Source organism: Triticum dicoccoides, chromosome 1B, assembly GCF_002162155.2.
Source record: "Triticum dicoccoides isolate Atlit2015 ecotype Zavitan chromosome 1B, WEW_v2.0, whole genome shotgun sequence".
NCBI classification, from domain to species: Eukaryota; Viridiplantae; Streptophyta; class Magnoliopsida; order Poales; family Poaceae; genus Triticum; species Triticum dicoccoides.
The window spans coordinates 223,072,841-223,093,593 of NC_041381.1; the positions used below are offsets into that span (position 1 = coordinate 223,072,841).

General features: G+C 46.8%; 1 pseudogene; it reads right to left on the reverse strand.

The window, feature by feature from the left end:
- Positions 1-5,677: 5,677 nt before the first annotated feature.
- Positions 5,678-20,753, reverse strand: part of LOC119350309 — a 44,785-nt pseudogene continuing 29,709 nt past the window's right edge.

A 20,753-nucleotide genomic window follows, 5' to 3' on the forward strand; every position in this document is an offset into this window, starting at 1 on the left:
GGGAGCCAAGCTTAGGAACGCGCTTGTCTGAAATGTAGGGTAAGTTACCAGCGTACCCCCACCAGTTTTGACACTGCGACGTGGAGCTTCATTTCCGGCTGAGGGGTAGAAGGGGGATTTCGCGTGTCTGGGCTGCGGGAGCAATTTCGGATGAGGAGGGAGTTCTCGCACGCGTCCAAATTTCGGGATAACAAGGTGCAGCGCCGGGTTGAAGAAGCAGGAGTTTCAAAGTAGGTGAGACAAAAGATACTCGAGCTTGAAAATTTCAGGGTAACAAGGTGCGGATTCCTTGTTCGGCAGAACAAACTTAATGTGTAAAAAAAAATCATACAAGACACAAGAGAGTCATATCCCCTTTTACTATATTGCTATAGATGCCATTGAAAAAACTACAAGAAAAATGTAAAAAAATCGGGAGAACATGATTACCCTGCACAGTACCAAATCGATTCGCACTTCCCTCAACAACAACAAAAAACAAATCAATTCCCACAAAAGAAAGAGTAATGTCCCTTTTTATATGATTACAGATGCCATGATCTCGAATTTCAATTTTTGAGTCCACATTATGTTGAATTTGAATATATCATTAGGTGACCTTGCGGTTTATAATTGATGTAGTCATACATTTTGATCTTCCATCATATATGAACATTTTACTCCACCATGTGAACATATATATTGTCGTCTACCATATGGACTAATTTTGAATCAATTTTCCTTATTTGAATACGATTGTTGTCAAGTTATACAATAATTTAAGTATTATCTTGATAACAAAAATACATGCATATAGCAGTAATCATATTTCACTATGAACTACATGTACCATACGCTCTCCAATTCAAATATCTGTACCCATTTTATGTTGAATTCAAATCATAGTACATTATTGGTCTAGGTAGCGAGATGTTCGGGATAATCTAAACCATGTTTTCATACGTATAATTTTTGGCTAAATTGGGACAAGTTTTGGTATAAGCCTCTTGCAAAACTAGAGGTTCTCTCAACAAGCCTCGTGGTTCCGAGAGGGAACGTGTCACCTTTGTGTGCGAAACGATATACGCTGCCTCCCCCCTGATTTTATTTACAGAGGCAACATAGAACTATATGAGTGCCCTGTTAAATTTTGGAATTATTTCGGGTTCATTTGGCCTTTTTATACATTAATTGAGTTTCTGGACTTTTAATGTGCATAATCTAAATATGAATTGCATGCACATGCTCCGGTGCACCAAAGTGGGTTGAAAAATCACATGTGTGTCCTTGGTTGAATTTCTAGGTCCCATGGAAGAAATGAGAATGAAATTCAAACATCTGGGCGTCATGACTCTGCCGAGAACATCAAGAAACTTAGATTTTAAATTCATGTAAATCCAAAACTCGGCTGGAAATCGTGAAACTTGGCATGGTGTCATGTCATGGCACTAACATGTTGTGGTAAAAAATTGGGCCGATTTGGAAGCTCATGGTTCTAAGAGGGAACGTGCCACCCCCCCGCCCTTGAGTTTCTTAACAAAGGCAACATAGAACTACATTAGTGCCATGTTAAATTTTGGAATTATTCCGGGTTCGTTTGTCATTTTTTATACATTAATTGAGTTTCTGGTCATTTAATGTGCACAAGTCAAATTTGCACTACAAGCACATGCTCTCGTGCACCAAAGTTGGTTGAAAAATCACATTTGTGTCCTCGGGTGAATTTCTAGGTCCCATGCAAGAAATGAGAATAAAAGTAAAACATCTAGGCATCATGGCTCGGCCGAGAACATTGAGAAACTTGGTTTTAAAATTCTTCTAAATCCAACACACGTCTAAAAATCATGAAACTTGGCATGGATGTCATGTCATTGTACTACCATGTTGTGGTAAAAAAATGGCCGAATAGGAACATATTTTGGTATAAGCTTCTTGCAAAACGAAGCTTCTCTCAAGAAGGCTCGTGGTTCTGAGAGCGAACGTGTCACCTCTGAGTGCAAAACGATATACATTGTCCCCCTTGAGTTTATTTAGAAAGGCAACATAGAACTACATGAGTGCCCTGTTAAATTTTGGAATTATTCCGGCTTCGTTTGGCCTTATTTACACATTAATTGAGTTTTTGGTCATTTAATGTGCATAGTTCAAATTTTAACTACAAGCACGTGCTCCCGTGCACCAAAGTTGGTTGAAAATCACATTTGTGTCCTCGGGTGAATTTCTACTCCCATGTAAAAAATGAGAATAAGATTCAAACATCTGGGCATTGTGGCTCGGTCAAGAACATTGAGAAACTTGGTTTTAAAATCATGAAACTTGGCATGGTGTCATGTCATGGTAGTACCATGCCGTGGTAAAAAAAATGGCCGAATAGGAACAAATTTTGGTATAAGCTTCTTGCAAATCGAAGCTTCTCTCAAGAAGGCTTGTGGTTCTGGGAGGGAACGTGGCACCTTTGTGTGCATAATTCAAATTTGAAATACAAGCACATGTTCCAGTGCACCAAAGTTGGTTGAAAAATCACATGTGTGTCCTTGGGTAAATTTCTAGGTTCCATGCAAGAAATGGGAATGAAATTCAAAATTCTGGGCGTCGTGGCTGGGTTGGAAACATTGATAAACTTAGTTTTTTAATTCCTGTAAATCCAAAATACGCATGAAAATAATGGAACTTGGCTTGGTGCCATGACATGGCACCAACATGCTGTGGTAAATTTGCAGTCCGATTTGCGAAGGCGCACACATTAACAATCAACAAAGTCATTTTGGAACAAGTGTTGTCACGTTACAATCGGAAACACAAGTATTATTGAAACCGTGGGCGTTCTACTTACTAGTACCATTTACGTGCCGCCACGCGTCCCCATTTTTTATTAGCTAGGAGGCACCGTGCAGGGTAGCTATTTGAGTACGAGAGGCGTGCGATCAGACCCCTGCGCGTGCTTATCAGGAGGAGAGCCCTTTGACCTCCATCTGCCGTCCACCTCTCTCCCAAGGTCTCCATTAATGGCGCCCGAGCCTCTGTTTAATGACGTGGCTATGTCTCACTCGACTGAGATTTAAGAGAGAAAAAAATAAAATCTGACAGCACGGATCTTGATGTAAGATCCGACGGACCTATATAGCATCTACTACGACTTATAGCAAGACTGATGAATATATAAGGACGAATTTTTTTGATCAAAGAAGGGCTTGCCCCTTCTGATTTTCATTACTGAAAACCACCACAATTCACAAGAAGTTTAGCACAACTCCAGCTAACACGAAGGACTAAAAGTACCAGATTGAAATCGCAACATCCCAAGAGGCCAACAAAGGCCAAACATCCGCGCTAGAACCCAACATTTCACAACCGACGACACAATCCACATCCTAAACCGATTATTACATCAAAAGAAACCAGGAAACTGAAGGAAGCCCAGCAACAACTAGAAGAACAGCAACGCCAGGGTCGCCACAGCAAGAGTTTTCTTCATTCCAGCCTCGCAACATTGATCTTCCATAGAAAGATAAGGATGATTAATTGTCTTACATAATTAGAAAGATAATTAAAAAAGCCACATGCGGCTACCCTCGAAATACACAAGGGCAAAATAAGAAGGAAGACAAGGATCTGGCTCGCTAATCTCTACTTTCTTGATGCGTTGCTGCATGCCGCAGGAACTAGTCTTCACGGTGAGCGGCGATGAGCTCTTTCGTGTCCTCAAGACGCTGCTTGAGAATATCCACGGGTTCCTCCACCAGCCTTTGGCGCTTGTTGCGGAGCATGTCATTCTCGTCCATAAGTTTCTTGACGATGACGCCGGTCCTCTTCAACAAGGCACTGGTCTCCTCCTACTGGTCTGCACTTCGGACGATCTTCTCCCTCAGCAGGTCGCGCTCGGCCCGGAGCCTCTCATTGCCCTCCCTTAGTTGCCGGATGACACCGGTAGCCTTTTCAAACGAGGCTTTCACGTCGTCCTGCAACCTCGCCAAGCCGGAGATCTGATCCATCTGGCTATGGACGATTGTATGCATGCACCTGTAACAGTCATCGCCTGGCCGCGAGAAATTTTCCTAGGCCGCCGCGGCGCGGCGGGACATATCTGCTGCATTCGTGGCGTGGCGGGACATCTCCGCTGCTTCCGCGGCGCGGCCGGACCAGTCTGCTGCATCGACGGCGCGGCGGGACCTCCATTCTGCGTCAGCGGCATGGAGGGACCTCTGTGCTGCTACTCCCGCGCGGCGGGACATGTCGGTTGCTCTCGCAGCGAGGCGGGACATCTCTCATGCTTCCGCTTCCATGCTCGCCTCTCCCTGGTGGCAATCTCTCGACCCAGAACTCACGCTGGCCATGGCAGACGCAAGGGAAGGATGCTGAATGACTTCTTTGCTTTTGTGGATGAGGAGTTGAGGAGGAATATGCAGTCATCTTGGCATACTAGTATTTATAACCGAGTACTAATACACTCCTAAGTGGGAAACAGTTTAGGTTGTGATCGGTGTGAACAGGTTTGGAATTCAATATACTAGCGTGGTACTAATACGCTCCTAAGTGGGAAACCGTTTAGGTTGTGATCGGTGTGAACAGGTTTGCAATTCAATATAGCATGGAGTAATTTGGAATGTGATGAGACGCAAGCTCAAAATTTATTGACGGTTCTAGTTTCGAAGTGCGGCACTATTCCCGGATGGAGTACTTCTTTTTCTACTCCCTCCTTTCCAGTTTTATAGGGCTTATCTCAAAATTTTATTTTTTTCCATTTTATAAGGCTCAATTTGGTTGTTCCCCAACATATGTTCTGATTCCAAGGTGCATTAAATCATTGCATGCAAGTATTAAGAGAAAATTGACCAATGCATGAACTTTATGCATGTATGCATTGCAATTAATGCATTGATAAACATCATTTTTTGAGAAAAACAAGAGCATTAATTAGGTGCTTTTGCAAACTACAAAAAATATTCCACCACTCACCATAAACCGGAAAGGAGGGAGTACTGCTGTGTACGTGCAATAACTGGCACCGTCGTGTACATATCTTACGGTTAATGGGGCGTTTGACAGGAATAGCCGCGTGGCGAGCTCTAGGCTAGTCCTTTTTTCAGACGCATTAAACCTATCTCTCAGGACTTCTCGCATGCACCATCGTGCCACCCACAAAAACTTGTACTCTGAGTTTAGTAGTACGTTATACAGGAAGAGAAGAGGTGCACGCACACACTCGTCCTCTCACACACGCGTCTGTTTTTTCTCGAAAAGGAGGATGATGACCCCTGGCGTCTGCATCTGGGAGTCACACACGCATCTGTAGCTACGAATTGTAGTGCTCTCAACCATCCGATTGGCTCTATCATGGATGTACCTATATACTAAAACATGTCTAGATACATCTATATCTTGACAAATGGAAGGCATGTATTGTGGAATGGAGGGAGTGCTTGTCATCAAAATGGATAAAAAGGGATGTATCTAGAACTAGAATACGTCTACATACATCTCCTTTTATCCATTTTGATGACAAGTAGTACTTCTTACCCAAAGGAACTTTATATCCAACAGACACAAAATATCCGTTCGACTGTTGGAAATTACTGATCTGATGTCGAAGTAATTGCTGCTGCGCCACCAAAACCCACCATTTCTTAAGATAAAGTAGACCAAGGTAATCCCTATATTAGCATATTACTAAGATAAACAAAAGGCACTGTCGAAACATTTAGGACGTGAGCTTGTCAATCTGAATGTGGAGGGACACAAGCTTAGCCCCGGCCAGCAGCTTGGGCGGAACTGTCAAGAAGGTCAGCTCCTACACGTCGACGTCGCCGGGATCCTTGCTGCTTGTCACCTCCATTTCCACCTTGACGGTGTCGGTCGTGCCTTTGGGCTCCCCCAGCGGGCCGTTCGCCCATAGCTTGGCCAAGTAGTGCGGCAGTGGGGATGCCCCCGCTCTGATGTAGACGACCGACACGGCGATAGGCGCGCCGATGTCGAGCACGCCGCAGACCAAGAAAAATGCGAGGCGGTCCTCCTCCACGAACAGCAAGAGCCATGGCTCCGACAGTGGCACTTGCAGCTGGAGCACCTTGCCGTACTAGATCCTGTGCACGGGCATGGGATGCGCGGTGCTGATGTGGTGGTAGAGCGCCGGCGGCGGGCCGTCGTAGCCGCAGACGGGCACGGGGCATTTGTAGGGCGCGAGCGGACACACGCTCTGGTGATCGGCGAGCTTGTGGTAAGTGACGTAGAGCCCACAGCCTTCGTGCGGGCACTCCACCCTCACCGACGAAAGGACGGAGTCCACCGCCATGTTCCGGACATCGAAGCCACCGCCGCGCTCGCACTTCTGGCACTGCCGCTGGTTCCCGAGGCGCTCGACGCGACAGTCCGCGCAGGCCAGGTGCCCTCCCTTGCATTGCAGAAATCAATCCAACAACACATCAATCAAGAAACCTGCACCTTGCTCAATCAGCCGAACGGACGAGGTGTATTCGAACCTCATACACTGGAGGCGTCAAGGGGCGGAGACACAAGGGGCAGTGGAGCATGGTGAGGTCCATCAAGACCTTAGAGAGCTCCATCGCCGGGTCCTGTTCCTGTTCGGTCTGCATGATCTCGCCCTCCTCGTGCACAACCATCTCTCGTCTTGGGCCGGGGTATTACAAAGCTTATCGTCACATATTTTATACTCCCTCCGTTCGGAATTACTTGTCTCGGAAATGGATGTATCTAGAACTAAAATACATCTAGATACATCCATTTTTGCGACAAGTAAGGCTGGCCATAGTGGGAGTAACATAAGTAGTATCATGCACTTGGGACTCGCAAACATGCTTATGTGGCAGACAGTTAAAGAAGAGAGAGATGGTTATAGTAACATAGGTAGATACCGTAACATAATAAATGTGATGCTATTATATGGCATGCATGGCAATAAATGGGACCATCTATGATACTAATCTATGATACTATGCACTATAGAGGTATTAACATAGACTAGTAACGTATGCGTGTTACTAGTCGAAGTTACTCCCCACTATGACCAGCCTAATTCCAAACCGAGGGAGTAAGTCTTTGTAGAGATTTCACTAGGTGGACTACATACGAAGCAAAATGAATGAATCCACACTTAAAATGCATCTATATACATCCGTATGTAATTCATAATGGAATCCCTACAAAGACTTATAATTTAGCAATGGAGGGAGTACTACTTCAAGGTGCATTAAATCAACACATGCAAGTACTATCAAAAGAAGAGTCATGGCATGCATGCATGCGTTGTAATTAATGCATCAGTAAACGCAAATTATTGAAATATATCGAGTGCAGTGCTTTGATGTGTCGTGTCAACTCGTACATCAACGAGAAGTTTGATTATCCTCTCCCTCGTGGACTTAACTGCACCTGCCTTTGGCTATATGACAGGTTGGCCACACACCTGTTGGGCCCACCTGTCATACACGCAAAGATAGGAGCGTCCCTCCCTCACCCATGAGCATGGTGGCTGGCAAGCCTAGGAGAAGCTTTCCCTACACGCTCTCCCTCCCGCACGCGGTGGACATGCAGCAGTTCAATCAGTGTCAGATGGCCAGAAGCGTATTGTAGTACTCCTCCAGTGCAGTAGTACACCATCATTGTTCGACTTCACGAAGAGGCGAAGAGCCAAGCGCAGCCCGGTCGCTTGTGTGGCAGTTTCATGTGTAGAGTAGTCTAGATAGCGTGTACCGTGCCTGTAAGCTTAAAATCGTTGGGGTCGGCTCCATGCTATGTGGCCGTCATGAAGTTTTTTTTAAATTAAAATAGTCTTCTGGCCCTACCTGTCACCCTGGTGATTGTAGTTTGCACGCTCATCTGGTCAAGACAGGAATATACATTTTAATTTGTTTTTTTCGAAAAGGGGGGACTCCCCGGCCTCCGCATCAGAACGATGCATACGGCCACATATGTTTTAATTTGTGGTGGGTAAATGTTAGAGGTTGCAGCAAATATATTGTACACTGCGGGTCTTTTAGCCAAGTTTAGAGGCAAGCATGTGGGGCCAGTGCTATGATGTGTCGCGTCAACTCGTAGAACGAGGAGAAGCTTGATTTTACTACACGCCTTCTCCCTCGCCCATGCGCGCGGTTGCTCGCAAACGAGGACATACTTTTGCTTAGTAGTAGTACTTCTACAACAAGCTATCCGTCCCGCTCGCGGTGGACGGACATGCAGCAGTGGATTCGACACTGTAGAAGCAGTAGTAGTAACATCATTGTTCGTCTTCTCGAAGAGGCGAAGAGCCAAGCGCAAACCGAACATTGCAGTTGCGAACATTGGAGCACGCATATAGCCAGGCTCTTGCATGAGAAAAAATTGCTATGTGAGCCCACTATTGTACTAGTACGTACAACTACTTGCTAGTATAGCCCTGTAAACCAGAAAGGAGTATTTGCCCTTCTAGAGATTTCAACAAGTGACTAGACTACACTGAGACGGAGTACATACGGAGCAAAATGAGTGAATCTGCACCATAAATAAATACGTACTAGTTCTATCGTTTTCCTCTCCGAGGTGCACAATATTGAGTATACTGACTAGTCTCTTTTTGACACGCATTTACGTTGTTTTTTCTTGACACAGTACAGACGCAAGCGCTCATATACACGCGCACACACTCACCTCTATGAACGCACACACACACAACACTATCATCTTGAAATTTACGAAGTCACCATAGGCACCTCGTCGTCGACGGGTCCATAGGTGCTTGAATGCCGAGGAAGAGGGTAGCGGTTCCCGAGACATTGAACGGTCAATGATGCATCCTCAATTACATGCAGAGGTAATTAATTGGAGAAGCAGACTAGAGCAAGCACGATGTGAATGCAACAGAGTTTGGACTCTCATATAATAAAGGTGCCCCACCACTCCAATCCATCTACTCCCAAGTCTCTGCGCAACACTGCTCACTCCAATCCAAGACCAAGTGACCAGAAGCCACAAGCACCTATGGAGGCGATGGACGCGAGCGGCAGTCGGCTGTGCCAAATCATCCAAGGCGCCGACCTGTGGCCCCGCACCGCGCAGCATTTCCAGACGATGCTGGCGACCACATGCATCGTAGCCCTCGCCCACGCCGGCTTCGCCTCTCGCATGAACGACATGATGGTCAACTCCATCCGCAAGTTCACCACCGTCAAGAAGCACGCGGACGACCTTGTCGTACTGCTCCAGCCCACGCGCCCAGGCTCCTCATTGCCTACCACCCTCATCGGCCTACATGGTGACGAACTCTTTCAAGCCCTGGTGGCCCTGCAGGTGCCGGAGGTCGCGACAAAGAATGTGCACCTCAAGGCCGCGCTCGCTGCGCAGCGCCTCGCCATGCAAGAAACCGTCGACCTGCACATCCACGTCTACGAGGAAATCGTCTACATAGGCCACTACAAGGCAAGAGAGGACAGAAAGACGTTGGCCTTCTTCCAGCGGCTGGAATCTTTGGACACCATTGTTCAGAAGCACGTCGACCTGGCCACAAGAGCCGCTGCTACTTAGGCGTCATTCGGTGGGCCGGTGCCCTGAGTCGAGGAGGTGGACATCGTCGATGGATGCATCTCTTCTTCTTGCCTCCTGTAACCAACACTGCATTGCCTCGTGGCCTTAATGTTTTATCAGTATAGTACTCCCTCCATTCCCAAATATAAGTCTTTCTAAAGATTCCAGCAAGTGACTACTACATACGGAGCAAAATGAGTGAATCTACACTCTAAACTATGTCTTCATACATCTGTATGCTGTATTCCATTTGAACTGTAGTATCTAAAGAGGCTTATATTTATGAACGGAGGGAGTATATGGCATTTTTTATTTCAGTTGTAACATTTTCACTGTGAGGTGGGGCCGCAGTTGAGCAAACCCACCCCACCCACCGGGCATCGGCCAAGTTTAGAGTTACTAGAAGAGAGAAACGAGGGAGGAGAGTTAGCTGTAGCACGGACGCTGTTGTTAGATGGGACTCGTGTTTATAGAATAGGAGTACTGAGCACTCGTGCCTCTTTTTTTTGAGGGAAAAATTAGTCGTATGTCTAGTACCACTAGTTGGGTGCGTGCGACCTATAACTGTCATCACTTTAGGTCTACTTTTCGAACCGCGGCTGCGCTTCATAGTACATATTTTTTCACGCATTTATCCTCCTATATGTACTCCTAGGCTATTTCCACGTGCTCCCATTCGCCGACATGTGGGACATAGAGCATCTGGGTCGTAGTGCATGCACAACTCGGAGCATATGCCGGGGTACTTTACATTTCAGACCTCACGAATTACATGCAAACCCCCCGCAGAAAAATAAATAAATCAATGAATTACTACATGAAACCGGATTATTTTCATGGAAACCGGAGCACGTTCATTAAATTTTGGACATAACACGTTTATAAAAAATGACCGGACCTAAACCAGTCTAAGGGCCTCTTTGATTTTCCCCCCAAAAAAGGGCCTCTTTGATTCGCAGGATACTGAAAACACAGGAATGGGGAAAGTATGATGGCGATGAACCGAGACGAGGAGAACTCTAACTCAGTTAGAGGTTAGAGTTAGATTCTAACCCTGAACTAACTCTAAACCAAAGAGGTGTATGGATGGCAGGGTTAGATTGACAATAAATGCTCTATCTCAATCATTTGACTACTTTGGACCCTATTTTTAGTCAGACTAAAATAACTCCCTTGGATCCAAGCACCCTCTTGGTGTGGCTGGCTCTTCTGTGGCCTCCTCTCGCTCACAATTGACATAAACGAACCATCTATACAAATCAAGCATGCAAAACATGATAATTTTTACATTGTCCATACAAATGAGATATCCCACTTAAACATACAAGTCGTCAATCAAGCTATACAAAAAAAAACACTTCATGAAACAAAGAATGAGCTAACTCATCATGGAAGTCGTTCACGATAGGGAGGGAGCCCGGAGCCCCTCACGCACCGAGGGAGGAGCTCGCCATCGTTGCTCTGGAGGAAGGCTCTGTAGAGCCCAAGCCCCGGGAACCCCTCCGACGCTGGCCCTTGTGAGTTGAGGTCGAGATCGGCATGGGTAGTAGGGCTGCTTGCCGCCGACTGGGAACTTAATCTTTGGGCCTCTAGAAATAATGCAAGCCTATAACCAAAATACCTAGAAAGGTGAACTGAATCTTTGGGCCTCTAGAAATAATGCAAGCCTGAAACTGAAATACCTAGATAGGTGAACTGAATCTTTGGGCCTCTAGAAATAATGCAAGCCTGAAACTTAAATAGCTAGAAAGGTGAACTGAATCTTTGGGCCTCTAGAAATAATGCAAGCCTGAAACTGAAATACCTAGATAGGTGAACTGAATCTTTGGGCCTCTATAAATAGTGCAAGCCTCAAACTGAAATACCTAGAAAGATAAACTGAATCTTTGGGCCTCTAGAAAGAATGCAAGCCTGAAACTCAAATACCTAGAAAGGTGAACTGAATCTTTGGGCCTCTAGAAACAATGCAAGCCTGAAATTGAAATACCAAGAAAGGTGAACTGAATCTTTGGGCCTCTACAAATAATGCAAGCCTGAAATTGAAATACCTAGAAAGGTGACCTGAATCTTTGGGCCTCTAGAAAGATTTATTACCTCCTCAAGCAGCATCAAAAAATTCCATGCGTGCACCACAAATCTATAGCAAGTTTGATCAGGATCTACTTTTCCAAATCAGAATTAGCGCTAGAGCAAGCAAGATCAATGATATGGCCGTGTGACAGAGAAGGAATGAACAAACTCACCCCTCTCGTGACCTCCCTGGTAGATGCGCCGCCGCCGCGCACGATAGAGGGAGAAAAACGACTAGTGAAGGGGGAGCGGGGCGACCTTCGAAGGTCGGAGGGAGAGGGCGGCTGGAGTAGGGCAGCAGAGGCCTGGAGGAGAGGGCAGCCAGAGGAGAGAGAGGGCGAGCGGCGCTTGGGCGGGCGGCTCTATGGGGAACAGAGAGGAGTCGTGCGAGAGGGGGGGGGAGTGATCTGGTGCGGGCAGGTGAGATTTTTTTAGGGGAGCGATCTGGTGCGGGCAGGTGATATTTTTTTAGTTCTCTTTTAGTGGGCCCGAGGATAACTAACCCAATTAGAACCTCTCCACCGGGCTAGCTTTTTTAGCTGGGTTAGAGCAAACTAGCTCAAACTAACCACTCTTGTTTCAATAATTTGAGGCTATTTCAACCCAAACTAGCTCTAACTCAGGGATCCAAAACATGCTACAGTGTGGACCGTAGCACATTGTTTTTATGGCCATATCACCACATTGTTTTCTACTGCTGGTTCACTGGGCTACCGTGGTTCACATGGCTGGTTCACTGGGCTGCCGTGGTTCGCACTCCTCCGACCTGAGTAGTACTCCCTCCATTCCTAAATATAAGTCTTCGTAGATATTTCACTATGGACCACATACGGATGTATATAGATGAATTTTATGTGTAGATTCACTCATTTTTCTCCGTATGTGGTCCATAGTGAAATCTCTCCAAAGACTTATATTTAGGAACGGAGGGAGTAGTATAGTACTAGTTTATACCGCATCATTCTTTGCTCCTTCTTACTACTCCGACATGTGGGAGAGCCAGCATCCGGGTCGACCTGTCATGCACCAGATTAGAGCGCGAAACGGAAGGGGGGCATCACCCCGGTCGGAGCGCCAGTAATTCATGACTATAGTGAGTGGTCATATCACAAGTATTTCCAGCAGTAACGCACCGTCAAATCGCACAGCCCCACTCGCTCACCCTCCTCGTCTCTCTGTCAAACCGCCTACCCAAAAACTGCCGCGCGTAGTGCCCGGGAAAAGCCCCGCCCTCAACTTTTAACTATGCAAAAATAGTTCGAGCTTGTTTGTTCTATATAAATACAGTACTTACTGTATGTTTATTCACCCATGGGGTTGTTAAATGAATGGAGGGGCGGGGAGCACAAGTGAACAATACTACCTCTGTCTGGGTTTATTGGTCCCCATTGTATTTCGTGCCAAATTTTGACCATAGATTAAACTAAGAAAATGTTCACGCATGTCACCAAACATTATATTTTTCAAAACTATGTTCAAATACAAATCCAATGAGATAATTTTTCTTGACATGCATTAACATTTTTTTAGTTAAATCTTTAGTAAAAATTTGGCACAAACTATAAAAGGGACCTATAAACCAGGACGGAGGTAGTACTGTAGTAGTAAGTAGGAGACGTAGAGTAGTCACCTTAAATAGAGAGTTTCTTTTCTTTAATGCCACGTACACAAATTGAAACGCTTGTTGTGGAGAGAAAAAAGATAATCACTCCACTATATATGGACGCAGGGGCCTGAGCGCTTGCTTTACTAGGGTTGCTCTCTTCATTCTCTCATCCTCTCCAGATATAAACAACACAGCGGTAGCGACATTTTCTCTCTGCTCACCGCTGGTCACAGATCCAGCCGGATCCCTTTAGCCGGTGTGTGTAGAGGACTAAAAGGTGCATCGTTCACGCGGTCATCGCCGCCGAGGGAGGAAACCCACAGCTGCCAGAGGGGCCCGATCCTCTGCCCGTGCCGTTCTCTCCGACACAGCGCCGTCTCGGGAGGTCGTCCGACCCTTCTTCCTCCCTGCCGTATTGTCCGCAGATCCGACCTGCCGCCGCCAACATCCCGGCGACCCTCAGATATAAGTTCTTCTAAAGAGGCCTTGCTTACTGCCCCAGCTCCCCACGTGTTTGCATGTGCATCTTTTTCTACTCCCATCAGCTCTTCCAAAGCCACCTAAATTTTTAGTATTATTAGAGGTAAAGCTACTTCATGCATTCGTATCTAGGGCTTTGTTCAAACAACGAAGAAAGGGGGGAAAGTTGTAGCACGAATCTAGGACTTGATTCAAAGAGGAAATAATATGGTGAAAGTAGTAGAGACCGGATACCCAACCGGTCTCTTGGTTGAAAAGGGAAATAATGGGAAAACGCAGTACAAACTGGATAAGGAACAGATCTATTATTGGTTGAAAAAAGGATAGAAAGTGGCGGCTGGTGGACAAGTCAACAGAGTATGTCCAGGATTAGATTTGCTGCCATCACATAGTAAAAGGTCTCCAGGATTAGATTTGCTGCCCTCACATAGTAAAAGGTCTCAGGATTAGATTTGCTACCCTCACATAGTAAAAGGTCTCAGGATTAGATTTGCTGCCCTCACATAGTAAAAGGTCTCAAGATTAGATTTGCTGCCCTCACATAGTAAAAGGTCTCCAGGATTAGATTTGCTGCCCTCACATAGTAAAAGGTCTCCAGGATTAGGTTTGCTGCCCTCACATAGCGTGAACAAGCTCGACATCACCACTTTATGCCTCCTTGTAGGTACATTGTGCTGATGCGTCCACTGTCGCATGTCCTTATACCAACCTTTTGCTGTTTTTTTGCGGGTAAACCAACCTTTTGCTATAAGGGCGCATGTAAAATGAAGCGATCACACTGTTACCTTAGGGACATGTCTAACCAGTGTTATTGTTAATATAATGCCTCCAGTGATAAGATGCAATTAAACTGTGTTACAAATGGCACTCTTGCTGTTTTCCCCAGTATGATAAGTAAGTTGATCCTTCACGCTGCTGAGTGTCCTGGTGTCCCCACGGTCCCATGCCCTTAAACCAACTCTTTAGCTGCTGTTGATTTACTGTGTCTGGTAAACAAGCAATGCCACCATTAAAGTAATCCCATATCTAAGGAATCTCGTTGTTGATCGTAATGCTTCTGGTAACATGAAGCATTGCTGACGTTTTAAAATTTCTATTGTGCTTGCGTGATTGCCATGAACATAATTAAGATGCTTCTTTTCATTTTGTATATGTTTCATATATTCTTATTGACCAGCAACTATTTACTTTCTATCATTTTGTGCAGATAGGGATATCCATTTCACCTTGTTGCTATTGTGACCTTTTGATGAACTGCACAAAACACTTTTTTTTGAATGAGTGTCTTGTGCAGTTCAACTAAAATGTCATGTGGGCAACATCTCTCAATTTTGGTGGAACTGCACAAAATGGGCACAAAATGGTTCAACTAAAGCGAAATCATGCTCTCCTATCTCCTTTTTTGTGCTATGCAAACATGCTGTGCAAACAGGAATACTCTACTACAGATGTTGTGACGGTCAAGAGCGTTCGCCAAGTTCTTTGATTGTATGACATGGCTAGCCAAGATGGATTTAATCCCGATATTCACTTTATCAAAAGGCTCTAATGGGTTGGTTCTGAATCTTGCAAGCTGGGAATCAGTGAGATGTGTAGGCATCTTTGTTGTACTTATTATTTGAATCTTATTTGTTGGTTCTGAATCTTGCAAGCTGGGAATCAATGAGACGTGTAGGCATCTCTGTTGTACTTATTATTTGGATCTTATTTGTTGGTTCTGAGTCTTGCAAGCTAGGAATCAATGAGATGTGTAGGCATCTTTGTTGTACTTATTATTTGGATCTTATTTGTTGGTTCTGAATCTTGCAAGATGGGAAACACGACATGATGATGCAGAGGACAGCAACCATAACAAACAGTTCAAACTTGGTAGTATTATCTTTGTGAAAGTGTGACAAATGTGCTGATCGTGTGCGTCCTGAGAATAATAATTCTAATTGTTGTGCATGTTGATCCCATGGCACTGATAGAACGAGCCAATGCATCGCTTGTTTTAAGTATAAATTTCTATTAAAGCTAATTAAATTTAAGTAAAGTGACCACTAACTCCTGTTATTACAGTACCAATACAGACCCGCTCGTGAACCGACGTGTGGCCAGAGTAGGTTTCTTAATGGAGGCGTTTGAATGCGCCGAGGGTGCATCTTCTGCTGGGCGTGCAGCAGACGAGGGAGGGGTAGTAACTGTTGTCGCCTGTACACACTCAGCTTACTGTTGAATCCAGTTCCCCAAGAGCTGAAAAACGAACTGCTGCTGCCACCTACACACTCGTTCATTTGAAGAGACTCCAATGGCGATCCGAGGGGTGAGCCTGCTGGATATGGACTTCAGCAAGGAGTTAGTTCGCCGTTCAGTCCTATGGCTGCACCAAGTTGAATGTGATGTACACCAACGATACGGACTCGGTGAAGCTCTGCCTCGTCTCAGTCCTATGGCTGCACCAGGTTCTGGAGCATTCGCCCGTTTCATCGGCAGCGCCGACTGCACCTTTGCTACGGTGGAGAGAAGGAAGAACACGACGATTCGGCCATCTGGTGCAACAAGCTTGTCGACATCCAGAAGCAATACAAGATCATCAGCAACGGGCAGGAGAAGGACTCCGTGGTTGACCTCGCTGAGACCATCATCGACCCCTGATATGCCAACATGAAAGAAGATGACCTGAACACGTGGGAGGTACCTTTGAATCTAGCCTACATAACCTACGCGGCCAAGGACGCATACACATGCTATGACATGTACAGGCAGATATTGGACATGAGGGCGTGTCTGCTTCCCGTAATGGACGAGTAAACGGACAGCCGCAGCGTCATGATCAAGCGTGCCAGGAAGGTCTAGATGTTGTACTTTATCTGTTTATAAGCACCTTTATCATCTGAGTGTTTCATGCATTAGCCTATGTGTCGTAATTATCTGTTTTGTCCGAAATATTTCTTTTAAGAACCCATTAACCTGATTGCTTTTTTTAGTGGCTACTTTCTGATGTATGTAAACTAGTTCACTTCTCCGTAAAAAAACTAGTTCACTCGGCTGCCGTGCTTTGAATCTCCTTCCTCCCAACATATTCCTCTCCTCAGGTGGACCCAGCAGGTCTCTGAATTTTCTCCCACTTTCTTTTTCGATGTAAACTAAGTTTTCTCCCAGTACTTTCCCCTAGAACCAACTCAACTGTCCCACGTCTAGCCTAAAAATAATAATACCCCACGTACTATTAACTCATCAAATTAAAATGATATTTTATTTCGTAAGTTGAAAGTTCTTGAAAAATAATAATAATAATTGTTTATATATAACTTGCCAAGTTAACTCCTAGTGATTGCGTACATAAGCTTGCAAAGATTTTACTGACGTGCGATCATGTGTTTATGTTTTTATAACATTTCTCCGTCTAGCCCAACATGATATTTTCACCCAGCCCAACAAGTCCGCGGATTTCGAGAAAAATGCAAATGGGATTTAAACGGGCTGCGTAGATGCTACATCATTGTTTCATCCAGCCCACCAAATGGACTAATAAAACAAATGGACTGGCTGACATGTGGGCCAGTAGGTTGAAGCCTAAGAAGGCGTTGGATTTACATCCGACGGCCGACATTCTTCTTCAATCTCTCGTCTTCTTCCCCCAGCGCTGCCGGAACCACCTGCTCCAGCCTTCGGCATCCAACAGCGTTGTTTTGCGCTCCTCAGCGAAACGCTACCCCGCCAACGGCCAGGCCATCCCTCAACTCCGCACCTCCTGTTATTCTCTGCCGAGTGTAGGCCCACCCCGCACCCGAACCAGTCAAGTTTCCCACTCCTCTCTGTCTGCGACTCCACTGTCGCGTCTTCCCCATCTCCGGGTCATTCCAGTCTGGGGCCTTGCCGTAGTCCACCGCCTCGGTGCGCTCGGCGCGACGTAGTCAACATACAAGAGTCATCGGAAGAGGACTGTACGTGGAGAGCCTGACGGCTGGGACCCACGAGGTCCATGGTCACACGCAAGGAAAGTTCCTCCATATTACGCACTGTACGTGGGAAGTGCTTCTGTGTTTCGTGAAAACGCCCCCTGTTGACAGGTCGGACCCACCAGCTATATCTTCGCATGCAAGGAAGTGCCTCCTTATTACGCACCAAAAAATGAATACCCCCTGCTAGCTGGGACCCACCATAGTGGGTGGATGACTTGTGGGCCTACTAAGTTGATGAGGACGGAGGGCTTTGTCAACATAGTCAATATGAACGATTCTAGCTCCAGTGACCGTACGATGTCCATCCAACAACCATAGTGCTTCTTCAACCTCTGGTCTTCTTGCTCCAGCCGCCCAAAGCAGAGCCGGTCATGCCGCGTGCTCCTGCCTCTCGTGGCCGGCTGTGATGCCGTGGAGGCCTCACCGCCCCCTAATACTCCCACCGCTGGCCCAGGGTATCCCTCTACTCACCCACACCCCCTGTTATTCTGCGGTGACAGCAGCCTCACGCCGCGGCCGAACTAGTGAACCCTTGTACTCCTCTCCGTGTGGGCATCCACTGCCACGTCTTCCCCGGCTCCGCATCATCCCCTTCCTAGGCCTCGCCGTCGTCCACCGCCTTGGTGCTCTCGGTGTGGTGTGGTCAATGTGGTCAACGACCGACTTCCATCAGAAGAGTACTGTACGTGGAGAGGCTGACAGCTGGGCCCAAGGCCATAGCCCAACTTTTTTGTGATTTGCCAAGTAAGTCGCTTTGTCAGGCCTGTTGGGCTGCAAATCTTTCAAGACAAGGACAGCTTCATTCGGCTGGCCGAGAAAATGGCCTATCAGTAATGAGAAATGGGTTGTACATTTTTAAAACACATCAAACCGGCAATTAGTTTCAAATATCTTTTTTTCATTTTGAGATTTTAAATTACATTAATTTTTATGCATGGAGAATTTGCTAGATTTTATATTGATATACATTTATTTTTAAAATCAGTTTGAATGTGAGTCAAAATTTCGGGATAAAAAACAGTTCGGACCGCACCGAAATATGCAAAATTTAGTATAATTTTTTAACCGTGGCCACAATATGGGCTGTAATGCTAACAAAAAGAATATGGGCTCCAAAAAAACCTTAAGAATTAGCAAATGGGTTGTAAATTATTAGAAATAATGGAAGATGGGCTGTATGCTATTTTCCATAGATTTGAGGCTTTCCTAAAAAAAGGTTGACGCACAAGCAGTGACTGTTGGATGGCCATCCAACGGCCGTCGTGCTTCTTCAATCTCTGCTCTTCCTGCTCCAGCTGCTCAAACAAGCACCAGAGGGACTGCCTGCTCCCTCCTCCCCGCAGCCGGCTGTGCTGCCGCGCAGGCCTCACCGCCCCACCATACTCCCATCGCTGGCCTAGCCATCCCTCTACTCACCCACACCTGCTGTTATTCTCCAGCGACGGCAGACGAACCAGTAAACCCTCGTTCAGTCGTACTCCCCTCCACGTGGGAAACAACTTCTGAGTCTTCCCTGCCTCCATGTCGTTCCCTTCCTAGGCCTCGCCGTCGTCCACCGCCCTGGTGCTCTCGGCGTGGCCTGGTCAACATGGTCAACGACTGACATGCATCTGAAGTGGACTATACGTGGAGAGGCCGACAGCTGGGTCCACGGCCGCACGCAAGGAAATGCCTCCTTATTACCTGCAAAATAATGATTCCTCCACCTGACATCGGGGACCCATCGAAAGGGCCTCAGTATTTCGCGTTAAAAACGTTACCACCGCTGACACCAGCTATATCTTCGCACGCAAGGAAGTGCCTCCTTATTACGCACAAAAAAATGAATACCCCCCCTGTTAGCTGGGACCCAGTATAGTGGCAGGCTGACTTGTGGGCCTACTAAGTCGACGGGGACGGAGGGCTTTGTCAACTTAGTCAATATGCACGATTCTAGCTCCAGTGACCATACGATGTCCATCCAACGGCCGTAGTGCTTCTTCAACCTCTTCTTGCTCTAGCCGCCCAAACCAGTGCCGGTCGTGCCTTGTGCTCCTGCCTCCCGTGGCCGGCTGCGATGCGACGGAGGCCTCACCGCCCCCTACTACTCCCACCGCTGGCCAGGCCATCCCTCTACTCACCCACAGCCCTTGTTATTCTGCGGCGACGGCAGCCTCACACCGCAACGAGCCAGTGAACCCTCGTACTCCTCTACGCGTGGGCATCGACTGCCGCGTCTTCCCCGGCACTGCGTCGTCCCCTTCCTAGGCCTTACCATCGTCCACCACCCTGGTGCTCTCGGCGCGGCATGGTCAACATGGTCAAGGAATGGCTTCCATCGGACGTGGACTATACATGGAGAGGCTGACAGCTGGGTCCACGGCTGCAGCAAGGAAGTGCCTCCTTATTACGTGCAAAATAAGTATTCCTCTAGATGACAGTGGGGACCCACCAGACGGGCAACCATATTTCGTGAAAAAAATGTTTCCCCCTGACTGCTGGGACCCACCAGCTACACCTTCGCATGCAAGGAAGTGCATCCGGGCAAAAAAAAAACAAAAAAAATGATTCGCCCCCCTGACTGCTGGGACCCACCAGCTACATCTTCGCAGGCAAGAAAGTGCCTAACAGTCGGACCCACCTGGTCGAAGCGTACGTAGCGTTGTCATCCTAGCCGCGAACGTGTACGTACATACTGGTCGTTGTAGAGGCGTGCACGTGTCGTAGTAGAGGTGCGCACGTAGCATCTACACATACGTACATCGGCCAGGGTGCAAGAAAGAAAATACGGCCACGTACATACATACGGGCGGGGTCTCGAACGCCTACTCGCGCATACGTACATGGCTGGGTCGGAATGGAGAAACAACATCGTTGTCGTGTTCATGGGGAGCCAACCGGCTGGGTCGGAACAGAATGCGTGGTTGTGTTCATCTGGAGGGCTTGGACAGAACAGGCGATGGAAACGAGGCCTGGCATACCGCACAACGGAGGAAACGGCCTTGTGTTCGACCGGCCACATTTGAAACGGGGTCCCGTTGATCGGGAGGGGCCTGGTGTACCGGAAAACGAAGGAAACGGACCTCCTACGGTCGAAACGGGGGTCCTGTTGATCGGGAGGGGTGTGGCGTACTGCAAAACGGACGAAACAGACTTGTGTTGGAGCGCTACGACCGAAA